We start from the raw sequence: 12,739 nt of genomic DNA, 5'->3' as shown, positions 1-12,739 counted from the left end.
TAGGGTATAATCAGACAACCATATTAAAATGCAACCTACCAATTTCTGAATTGGCAAAAGAAGAGGAGCTGTCTCACCCCAATGGGACTAGCCTGCCGTTTCTGGGCCACTGGGAGACACCTGCTACAAATTCTTTTTACTAAGGAATTACAGCAAGTTGGGTCAAGGAGAAGAGTCTTTTTTGCTATAGCTTGTCCCTGTGAAATACCACCACTGAAGATGAAAACTGCTCCCAATCTTTTTGCCTTTTGAAGGATATTAAAACTCTGCTTTGCCAGTTGGCGTGAGACCCTGAGGGGGGCACTTACTGTTGAAAATGGGGGATGGGGTAAGAAGATTTTATCCCCATGCCTTTGTCTCTTAGTCTTGGCTTCCCATATAGTTTTATATTTTTAATTTGCATTATTTTTCTAATGGTCTTTTTATCATCTGTAAGCCACCCAGAGTGACCACGTAGAGGAGAGAGGAACCACGTAGAGTGACCACGTAGAGGAGAGAGGAACAGAGAGAGGGAGTGAGGGAGGGAATCAGAAAGAGACTGACAGACACACACACACACACACAGACAGAGAGAGACAGAGATGGGGAGGGAGGGAGAGAAAGATAGACAGACAGAGAGGGAGACACACACAGAGTGAGTGATTAAGTGAATGAGTGAGAGACAGACACACCCTCATACACAGAGTGACAGAGAGAGAGGAAGGGAGGGGAGAGAGACAGAGGGAGAGACAGAGACAGACACACACACACACAGAGTGAGTGAGAGACAGACAGACAGACACACACACACACACAGAGTGACAGAGATGGGGGAAGGAGGAGAGAGAGGCAGAGATACAGAGAGAGAGACAGACAGATAGACACCCAGAGAAAATGACAGAGGGAGACAGAGAGGGAGGGAGGGAGAGAGAGAGAGACAAAGAGCCAGAGAGAGAGAAAGAAAGAAAAAGAAAAAAAGAAAGTGGGAGAGAGAGATGAAATTAAAAACAACAACATACAAACCTAACTTACTCAAACTATCCAAGGAAATGCAAGGCCAATGTTCACATTAGTGGTTGTGACTTTGTCAGTCATTGTCAGGATTAATTTTCTCTACATTGTAAGGAAAATTTTACGGAATTTAACGTTATCGATAAATAATATCGTTCTAAAGTTTTTGTTTTATTAGTTGTGTTATTTGTATCCTCCCGACCTATGTGGATACTTGCATGCAGAATATTCTCAATAAAAACTTATTGAAACTAAAAACAGTGTACCATCCTATGTATTTTCGGTTTTAAAAATGTGGCTCTCAAAATAAATTTCAATCGTGGTTTTGGCGAGATTTGGCTCAGTTGAAAAAAAAGGTTGCCCACCACTGATCTAGAACAATGTACAGAAAGCAGTTCTTCAGATATGCACAATCATGGAGGGCAGAGGCTCCATCAAGAGGAAATGGGTCCTCATCTACCAGGCTCCTAAGCCCACAGATGATTGGCACAAAAAGAATGGTCTCTTCCTACTTCACTATCAAGATTGGGAAGGATGGCAGGAGCAATGCCTGTAAGGCAGCCCGACAATGTGACAGGTGCTGTAAGAAGAGGGCAGTGAAATGGGAAATAATGAAAGTGGCAGCTTTTTACCCACCAGATTTCCAATCCATGTATCAGAAGGAAGATCTGATGGGGAAAGATCCTAACTTCAAATTTTCCAGCAACTGGAGGTCTAGCATTAAACATTAACAGAAGGGGGATACTGTAGTGACTATCTGCTGTGAAACAACAAAGAGAAATGTTCTATTTCTCTCTCTTTCCCTCTTATCTGCTGCCATCTCTAATCAACTGCTATTTGGACTGATCCAAGTCTCTGAGATTGACATCATTTGAAGATAGATAAACACAGAAAATATGATTAGGGAGAAAAAGGACTCTACCAAAAGTAAAGTGGTGCCAGAAAGTAATGTTCAGGTATAAGAAATGAGGTGGCTACAAGGCATTAAGCAGATCCCAACCCCTGACCTAGTAATCTATCATGTAAGTAATGAAGCACTGTAGACAACACATGCAGTTGAAATTGTATCACAAGAAGAAAAACAATACTTTAGAACAGTTAAAATGTATTTAATGTGCCTCAGTAGAAGGTTGTATATAAGATAAAGAACAGGTCATTTAAACATGTTGTATTGAAAGTCGTCATGAGGATAGGCCTTTATCTGGACCTTGGGGGGAGGGTGATTTTAAAAAAAACTTTTCATGTTAACACAAAGTTCATACAGACACTTTCCTTTGTTTTATATGTACTGCATATGTACTTTGTTGAGGATTCTCAAATAATACTCCCAGAAAATCTTTTGTCTCTTACTGAAATAGTCCATTAAGACTTCTTAAAAATGAAATTAACTCACTGGTATTCTGGTCTTCAGGTTGCATACAGTTTCAGTAGAACTTTATATTAGAGGTATTTCAGAATGCCCTTACATTTAATATCCCATATGCAAATCATATAGAGTATTGGACATTCTTAATTACCTTGTTTTATGGGAATTAAAGCAAGGCATCAGATTCTTGAAAAAGAGACAAAACCATATAAGGTTTTGGCCAATTACTATCTCTCGGATACCTAAAAGACTACTGTTGTAGAAGATTAGGAAAAAGTAATGATATACATCATGTTCAGTACATATATGAAAGAAAAGATATAGTTTCTAAATAGTAATAATGATTATGATTTTGTTTAGTTTTCATCTTATGATTAAGATGAAAACTAAACAAAATGGATTAAAAACATTAACTGCAGTCTAGGCAACAAGGCTATCTATTTCAGCTCTAAGGAGACATGGTCACTAACAAGAATGATAAATCCAATTGCTCATTTATACAAGTGTGATCCAATCCTAGCAATGCTGAATAAAAAAGGCTTACCGTGTTTCCCTGAAAATAAGACAGGGTCTTATTTTCTTTTGATCACAGAAATAAGCACTTGGCCTTATTTTTGGGGAGGCCTTATTATTTTTGAAGTGGAGGAGACGGTGAACATGGTCACCTCATGACTGCTGCTGTGTTGCAAGATTTTCAGGGAGGGCTTATTTTTGGGGGAGGGCTTATTTTAGTGCTTATGCTCTAAAGCCCAATTTGGCTTATTATTCAGGGAGGTCTTATTTTCAGGGAAACAGGGTACTGCCAAGTATATTAAGAACAAACTTAATAAACTTAGCAGTCTTAATGTGTATTCACCACAATGTTCAATTTAGATTAAAAATCTGCACTATTAAGTTTATTTGTATCTGTTTAAACATTTGAATAATGTATAAAATGTTTGTACCTAAAATTAAGCTCGAAGCTGATATTTTCACAAATTAATTTGATCAAAGTAAAGCTTTTCATGATGCTAACACAGTAAGCTTTCATTTAGCATCTGAAACATGCATTTCAACAGAAATATCAACTGAAGTAGAATTTCCCGTTGAGCTTTAAGAGCAGTCAAAACTATTGAAGTGTCTATATAGTTTACAGTTGTTATCTACCATTACAGGAAATGCAACTTTGACATAAAGACACTTCTGTAGTTCTTTGCTGGGAGACTAAAGTGTCTGGGTTACATAGCATCAAATTAGTTCTGTCCATCTTAGTTGTATGTACGATAGCAAAGTACAATAAATTGAGGTTAAAAAATGCTTTTGATGTCAGATAACTGTGGCGCTGCTCCAAAAGACAAAATATGTCTTTATAACTATAAATCAAAGTGCACTTCTTAGACTGAAAGATCTGCTCATGGTCATATGCCTTTCCCACCTACAGTAAAAGAAGCTGAATTCTTTTATTCCTTAGAACATTTTCAAGCATCATATGCTTCTACCAAATATCAAAAAGCAATTTTCATGTTTCTTATATCTAATACTTATACCCTAAGAAAACAAATGTTTTTGCTATGATTTATGTATTGCCTCACTATGGTGGAAAATATTTCTGGGAAGGATGAGCGAAGAATGATGGAAGTATATCCCAAGAATATATGCTCCTAGCAAAGTCACCGAAGGCATGAAGGTCCTCTCAGCTGCCCAGCTAAAGCAAGAAGGCATCTATATTGGATAAGCTGTGATACAGGAAGACATCAATAGCAATAGTACTTAGACTTATATAACGTTTCACAGTGCTTTACAGCCCTCTCTAAGCAGTTTAGAGTCAGAGAAATTGCCCCCAGCAATCTGATCCTCATGAGGAGGTGGTGGAGGAAGATGATGATGGAGACAGATGATCATTTTAGTGACAATGGCAAAAAAATCATACTCCTATATTTTTACCAAGAAAACTACATGGATAAAAAATATGAAATGTTTGATGATGTAGTGCAGGATGATGGATCCTTCAGATCAGATGGCACTGAACATGCTACTGAAGAAGAGCTGAGGATCTCTCAATAAGCTTTTGGTGTTTATGACGTGCTAGATCAGTGTTGGCACTCAGTGCCAACCTTTTTGGCACTGAGTGCTGAAACAGGAGCATGTGTGCATGTGTGTGTGCATGCCGGAAACTGGAACTGCTCTTCTGGTTTCCAGTGTGCACATACAGAGCGGCCACCTGGTTTTCCGGTTTCTGGCACACATGTGTGCACAAAGACCAGCAGACGGGTGCACATGCACACAGCCTGGTGTGCATGCATGCCATAAACCAGAAGGGCAGCTGCCCAGTGTGCGCATGCACACCTGGTGGCTGCTGTTCCAGTTTCTGCCATTCCTATGCGCATGAAGACCAGCTGGCCGGCACACCAGAACCCAGAAGAGCAATGCGCGATGGCTCACATGCCTGGAGAGATGGCTCTGCGTGCCACTTCCGACATGCATGCCATAAGTTCGCCATCACGGTGCTAGATTAAAACTTTTGGATGTCTAGTTACCATCCAGGAAAAGAAAACCCAAATCTGCAGAGATAGATTTACAGCAGGAACATGGAACGTAAAAATCATCAATGCAGGAAAGCTCAACATGGTGAAAAATGAAATCAAGCTACTACAAATAGATATTCTAAGCTTCAGTAGATTGAGATGCTCTAGGATCAAACACTTTTAGTCAGATCACGTTGTTTATTCATGATAAACAAAAAGAAATGATGTTACTTTACAGTTGGGAACAATTCTTGGCTACAATCTAATCAATGATCATATGATATCAATTATGCTTTGTGGACAACCCTTTAATATGACAATCACTCAAGTTTATGCTCTGACCACAGAAGGTTGATGACTTCTATAATCAAGTTCAATTACAAATTGACAATGAAACATTGCTGCTTGTGACTGGAAGGCCAAAGTTGGTAACTTGAAAGAGGAAAACACAGTTTCTTAAGAAACCAAAGTGAAGTAGAAGGATGATTTATCAATTTCTGCCACTGTAATGATTTCCTCATAGCTAACATTGTCTTCAAACCACCAAAACAATACTTCAATTCATGGACATCACCAGCTGGAGTATATAGAATTCAAATTGACTATATTATTGATTTAAAAATGTGAAGGAATGTCAAAAACAACATGAATTGCTCATTTGCAACATTCATATTAAGCTAAATATTAAGAACAGAGTTAGTTTCTGTGGTATGATCTTGAGCATATTTTGAAGGAGAACATTAAGAATCACTTTGAAATTGTTAGTCTTATTGATAGAGAACGAGAGAAGTTATAAAATTAGCTTAAAGAAGTTAAGGATGAATGTAAGGAATTCATTGCCAGAAATGAAGAAAAAGAAGAAAAGAAACTAGATAAGAATAAACTATGGAAATTGCCAAAAAGAGAAAAGAAGCCAAAGCAAAAAAAAAAAATATCAGAAAGAAATTTAACAAAAAGTTTCAGACAGCTGTTAGAAAAGACAAGACACAGCTTTACAATTGCACCTATAAAGACATTGAAGAAAGAAATAAACAAGGAAAGTTTTTCAGAAGATCTCTGAACTCAGATTTCAACCTCAAATTGATATACTAAAGGACACCAATAGACAGAAAGTAATCAATTCAATGAACTGTTTTTGACCTCCCCAGCCTCCCACAGCACTCTCCCGGCTGAAAATAGGCCACATGGGGGCCTCATGGGGCCCATGAGGACCCTCATGGGGCACATGGTCCATTTTCAGCTGGCAGAGTGCAGCTGGAGGCTGGGGAGGCAGAAAATTGGCCTGGTGAGGCTCCTGCTGGCCTGTTTTGGCCGGCAGAGTGCTACAGGAGGTGGTGGAGGCTGAAAACGGGCCATGCGGGGCGGCACACATGCTTCCCAAGGCCCATTTTGGCCAGCAGAGACCCCACAGGCTGATCCTTTGATATTTCCATGCCGGCCCCATGGGCCATATTTAAGCACCTTGCGGGCCGGATTCTGCCTGAGGGCCTTGAGTTTGACACTCCTGAGATAGACTATCCAAATGACAACAGAAGAAGAAAAATCAGCCAAAGTTTTAATCAAGCTGCATGAGCAAATATGGAGAATGACACACTCGCCAATTAATTGGAAGAGGTCAAACTACATTCCAATAGCATAAAATGGAGACTTAATAGAAGATGCAAGCTACTGTACAATATCCTTAATTTCCTATGCTAGTAAAATAATGCTTAGGATCACCCAATATAAATTAGAGCCCTACATGAAAAAAGAGATGTCAGCTGTTCAAGTTGGTTTTAGAAATGCCTGAGGAACATGAGACATTGTAGCCAGTAAGGGCTGGATAATTGAAAAAGCCAAAGAATAATAAAACATCAGTATTTATTTTATTTATTATTTATTTATTTATTTATTTATTTATCTATCTATTATTATTTATTTATTTATTTATTTATTTATTTATTTATTTATTTATTTATTTATTTATTTATTATACAAAAACTTTTCAGAAGAAACATATGCACTAGTCGGAAATACACAGTCTGGACAAAACATGGTAAAACAATCTGGCTCCAGGTTGGCAAAGGAATGCAACAAAGCTGTGTATGCCCCCCCCCCCTTTTATTCAACCTCTATGTAGAATATATGTAAGAGATGCTGGATTAGATGAACATGGTTTTAAAGTTGGACAAAAGATATCAATAACCTGCACCTGCACATTGATAACACTATCATGACAGCTTAAACCCAAAGGATTTCAATCCTAATACCAAAAATCAAAGAGCACAGTGAAAACATGTAAGTAAAATAAAATAAAAAGAAGAAAAACCAAATTAATGACAACAGGTAGAACAATCAGATTAGAATTAACAAACAATGTATCAAAGGTAACTTCTGCCTTTTGGAATCTACCCTCAACAGTAAAGAAATTAGCACTTAGAAATTAAGCCACAGGTTAGCATTTGTTAAGCAACCATAAATTAAAATTTGAGGTTGTTGAAGAAAGTCAGATATTCAAATTCTGTAACATGTCTATAGTTACAAATCTTAGAACTGTGCATAGTAGTCCCTATGACACCCTAGGGAAGCAAAAGTTGGATTTTAAAGAAGCTGGATAGAAAAAGTATTGATAATTTGGTGTTGGAGAAGACTCCTGAGAAAATCATGGAGAGTCAGGAAAATAAATCAATAGATCACTGAACAAATTGACCCAAAGTTCTTACTTGAGGCAAAAAATGATCAGGCTCAAATTATCCTACTTATTATACAAAGACCCAACTCCCTAGAAAAGACTCCTAATGCTGGGAAAGGTGAAAAGATAGAAGTTAAAAGAAGAATAGGACGAGCAGCACAAGGTGGATAAACCGAGTTTCAGAGTTGATGAGTACACCATTGGAACACATAAAAGAACAGGCTGGGGATAGATTGCTTTGGAGAAAATCTATGTGGTTGTTAGGCATCAAAAACTACTTGAAGGCATATAATCAATCTACCAATCCAATAACATTTTGCTTATTTATAACAATAACTATTCACGTAGCAATAATTACCATTTATAATTTAATCAAAAGAAAAATATGTTTAATCATTCTTAAATAAAAGAAACATTTTCATCACATATCTCATGTTTAATTTCCAATAAAAACCAGATGGGCAGAAAAGCATCAATTCACCTCTGAATTTATTTGGGATGGAGGTTGTCTTGCCTGAAAGACCATCTGAAGGTTCAATTAAATTGATTTATTGCTACTCATGTCTATGCTCAGGAATCTCCTCAAAGATCACCTGCTTGAAGTTAAATAAGCATCCACAGAATTCAAGGGAGGTTGGACTTAGTCTGCTTTCTAATAAGGATTCTAGGCTGATTCCTCTTTTAACTTCGTTTCCAGGTTCTGCCATGTCTCCAGCATAATTCCTGTCTACAATTCATTTAGACTTCCACTTTAAATATATTCAAGACAAAGAAAGTGCTTGATTTTTTATAGAAATAACCTGGGTCCTTTGTAATATTTAGTTACTGCTTTCATGACATACAAGTTACCTTAGTAATAACCTTGTGGTTTAATCTGTACTCTTAATAATGGCTGGGGAAAAAGCAATACTGTATCTAGAAATGCATACTGGTTTCTACATCCAGATGTAGAGACTGAAATATTTAAGCATAACTTTACTTTTATAAATTGTATTGCACTGAAGCTAAATATCTGCCATCCTGTCATACGATTTCTAGATATAAAATGTGCCTGGAGATGATAATCTGGGGCTGGGGAACTAATGGGGAGAAAACAATATTTTCCCCTGCACAATGAATTTATTTCAGAATTTGGAACTTAATTCTCAATATATGCATGAAGTTATTGGGAGGGCAAGAGAAGAATGGAAAGAAGACAGTGGACTGGAATGGTCTTTCTCAATGATCCCCTAATCCATAATGCCTGAATCAGGGGTGGGATTCTATTTTTTTTTTGCTACCAATTCTGTGGGCAAAGCTTGGTGGGCGTGGTTTGATGGGGGTCATGTGACTGAGTAGGCATGGCCAATTGAATGTGACATTGAGCTAGCCATGCCTACTCAGTCACATAAACCACACCCACTGAACCGGCAGAAAAGGCAGTTCTGCGACCTATACCTTTATGGTTGTCCCCCCCTCAAGGTGGTATTGACTTCCCTTCCCTACTGGTTTGCAAATGTGAGCGCACTTGTCTTTTTCACTTTTGGCAAAAAAAAGGCCTAAATGGGATGCCAGAGAGCCAGGGTGAGTGGGCCACCCATGATTTCCACTACTACTTTGGGAGAACCAGGTGGAAGAATACTATCTCTGCTCCCCCCCCCATCAAAGAACTTTAAACGGACACTGCAGTCCAGCTGTCTTCCGAGCAGCTCTGCTGTGACGCCATCCCTCCAGTGCAGCAGGCCATTATCCTGACCGGGTCTGACAATGGGATGCGGCTGTGCACACGCACTGGCAGGCAATGGGGCGCATGTGCAGCTGGCATGAAGAATAGGGCAACGATGGTGGTGATGGGACATCAGGCCTTTTTTTTTTGGCCTGTAGTTTTCAGTGCAAAAAGCCTCCTAGCAGCCGCCTCTTTGCCAGCCAGAACCGAGAGGCGGCTGCAGGCTTCTTGTGCTGGAAACTACCGACCTCCGCTTCTAGAACGTGCTGAAAAAGAGCTTCAGTCCCACCACCATCCCCACCCTCTTCTTCCAGCACAATAGGCATGGGGTGTGCATGTGCGGCCATCATGAAGAACAGGGTGGTGACAGCAGTGGCACTGAAGCTTTTTTCAGCAAGTTTAAGAAGCAGAGGTCGGTAGTTTTCAGCATCAGAAGACTGCAGCCGCCGGTCAGCTCACTTCCAGCTGGCAAAGAGGCGGTTGGGAGGCTTTTTGCACTGGAAAAAAGAGGAGATGGCTGCAAACATCTCACAAGGGGGTGATATGCAGGCTGACAAGGAGCACAGCAGTGACAGCTCAGCTGTGGCTCAATCCTCTGCCACCAGCCACAGGATTAAGGTAAACCTGCGGGGAGATTAAGTAAGGACCGGGCGTGGCCTCTGAAGGACAGGAAACTGGGGAACGTGCGGCAGTGAGAGTGGGTGGCATGCAGGAGGCACCAGGAAGGCCAGAGCCAGGGAATGTTGTGTCCCTGGGCCCTAGCCCCTGACCCACAGCGAATGGCAAGCAGGCAGCATGCTTACCTTTGGTGAGCTGAGCAGAGCAGGCAAGATGCGGAGGTGACTGGCAAGGCAATTAGTTGGGCCGCATGGCAAAGGCAACATATATAGGGCTGGGATGAGTGGAGCAAGCATTGAGCCAGCAGGCACGAGTGCCGAGCAGGTGGGTGGGGTGAACAAGCAAGCAGCAATTGGGCAAGCGGAGCGAGCAAGCAGCGACCAGAGGCGGGGCCAGCCAGAGGTTGTTACCAGCTTGGCGAACCAGGTCAATTTTTTTCCTACCAGTTTGCCTGAACCGGTGCGAATGGCTGAATATCACCTCTGGTCTGGGTACAATTTGAACCAGTCAAAGAAAAGTGCAGCAACAAACTTAAAAAGTCACTGCTTCATGATTTATGATCTATTTGAAAATTTTTTTAAAGTTTTTGGCTGTAAAATCAGTTCAAATATTGAACATGCTTTTTCCCAGTTTTGATTTTGAGAAGTTATTGGGGAATTAAGTAGTATTAAATTTTTTTATAGTTGAATATATATTTAGCTAAACAGCAAATGCAATGAACTGTCAAGTTTCATCTCAAGATTACATTCAATAATACCCTTGTCAGACATTGTTGTGATTATGTTAATCTTTGATGATTTATCTTTACTGAGAAGTATTTAACTGACCTATAAACACCTGCGTATGAACCAAGAACTGGATAACGGATTTAAAAAAGGAGTAATTTTTCAAGCCCTATGGTCAGGACAGCATTACACCATGATTGACAATAGCATAGAATTTTCTCCTTCCCAAGATGGTATAAAATGAAGAAGTGATATTAAACTGAACATTCTTTCAGTAAGATAAAAGTTTTAGTTCAATAAGCTGATTATTTTCAAGTTCTAAGTCAAAGAAATCTTTTAGAACTAGCCATATAGGGTGAATGTACATTGGATCTATGATAAATTAACTTTATAAAAAAAGTGATCTATAGGAAGGCGCAGAAGTGTAATGTTCTCTACTGGAAAAATAATTGTTGGTAGTTTACTATAAACAAGTAGCCCATGACTTACAAACATTCATTTAGTAACAACAGCACTGAAAAAACAGATTTATTATCATTTTTCACTCTGGCAGCATTGCCATGGGCATGTGATCAAAATTTGGATGCTTGACTCACATTTATGAACTTGTCCTGGGGTCATGTGATTACCTCTTGCAACTTTCTGAGAAGTGAAGTCAATGGAGAAGGCAAATTCATTTTATAAGGGTGTTACTAACTTAACAATTGCAATGATTCACTTAACTATTGCAAGAAAAATAATAAAATGGGGCAAAACGTATTTAATAACTGTCCCACTTACCAACATAAATTTTGGACTCAATTGTGTTGTAAACTGAGGACCACCTGTACCCCAATAGATTAAGGGAATCAACTCAGGGTTCGGTTATAGTAAACTATGTTTGCCCTCCCCTTTGCTAATGAATCTGTCTCCTCCACTTTGACTTTAATATATAAATGCTATTAAAGGCATTCAGAAAGCAATTTTGCTAAATCTGTAGATCTATGGCAAAGCTGCATCATGATAGGATTGTCCTCAGGTCCAGTTTGGTTATAAAAAGAATTGAGACAGTATAATAGGCCTAGATTACAGAGGAAAACTTCGGGCTGTCTTGTATAACAGAGAAATAGTAAAGTGTTTATTGAGAGAGGGAATCAGATTTCCCAGCTAATTTTAGAAAAATTATTTGTTCAATAAAAGATAGATGGGCTAGAAAATAATATTTAAAATGTCAGAGAGGATTTACATCAACAGAAAAGAAAGTCTGGTACAAAAAAATCAGATGGTAACTAACAAAAGAACTTACTGATAGCAGTAAACTGTTACTTTTTTAAAAACTACTTTTTATCTCCCAGATGAAGATCTTTTTTGTGTCTGCCATGTATTTTTGGTTTGCAGATCATTGGGATGACAAAGACATCTAGCATGAGTATGCTTCATTAAGTAATCATTATAATTGTTGGTCTATTTTAATTAGTTCAAGGACTAATATTTAGCACATGGATATTAGTCCTTGAACACAATTGCTGATATCATCGTGATAGTAAATCAGGGCTCTCCATCTGCTTACACCTGCTTAAGGAGGAATCTCTGTCATGAAGTAAAAATGCTGTTTTACCATGCATCCAGTTTAAGAAAACAAAGCAAGACCATCATACACTTAAGAGGTTGCTGGAAGAGTTTTATAAAGTTTGGTCAGAATGCAGCCAATGATGACTAATAGTTTAAGATATATAATCCAATAATTATTTTTCTAGTGGCTATTATATAGATGTGTATTTTGTATGTATGTTAAGTTAAATGTATAAATTTATTACTGGGACATTTGGAATTCATAAAAAGTAAAAACCCGAGGGGAAATTAAAATATGTGAGGAGTTGATTGTAGTTGCAATGCAGAAGAACATTGTTATTTTAAGTTTAGTGACATATTTTGATTTCTCCTTTATATTAAAAGAAGTCTAGAAGTTTAGAGGTTATTCTGAGGTGGCCAATATTGTTTTTCACTCTTGCTTGTTGTACCAGGAAGGGAGGAGGGAATCTTCAAAATTTCAGCTTTTCCCTTAAGACATTTTTTTTAAAATTCATCCTAGCCATAGCATAGCAGCCAGTCAAGGTGAGGTTTTGCAGTCCTGACCAATACAAGGCCATGAAGTTCTGGCCTTGGTTTTGATTTGGAAAA

The sequence above is a fragment of the Natrix helvetica genome (genome assembly GCF_964273705.1).
Source record: "Natrix helvetica genome assembly, chromosome: Z".
Taxonomy (NCBI): domain Eukaryota; kingdom Metazoa; phylum Chordata; class Lepidosauria; order Squamata; family Natricidae; genus Natrix; species Natrix helvetica.
The sequence above is the reverse complement of the archived record's forward strand: the minus strand, read 5'-3'. Positions refer to the sequence as shown.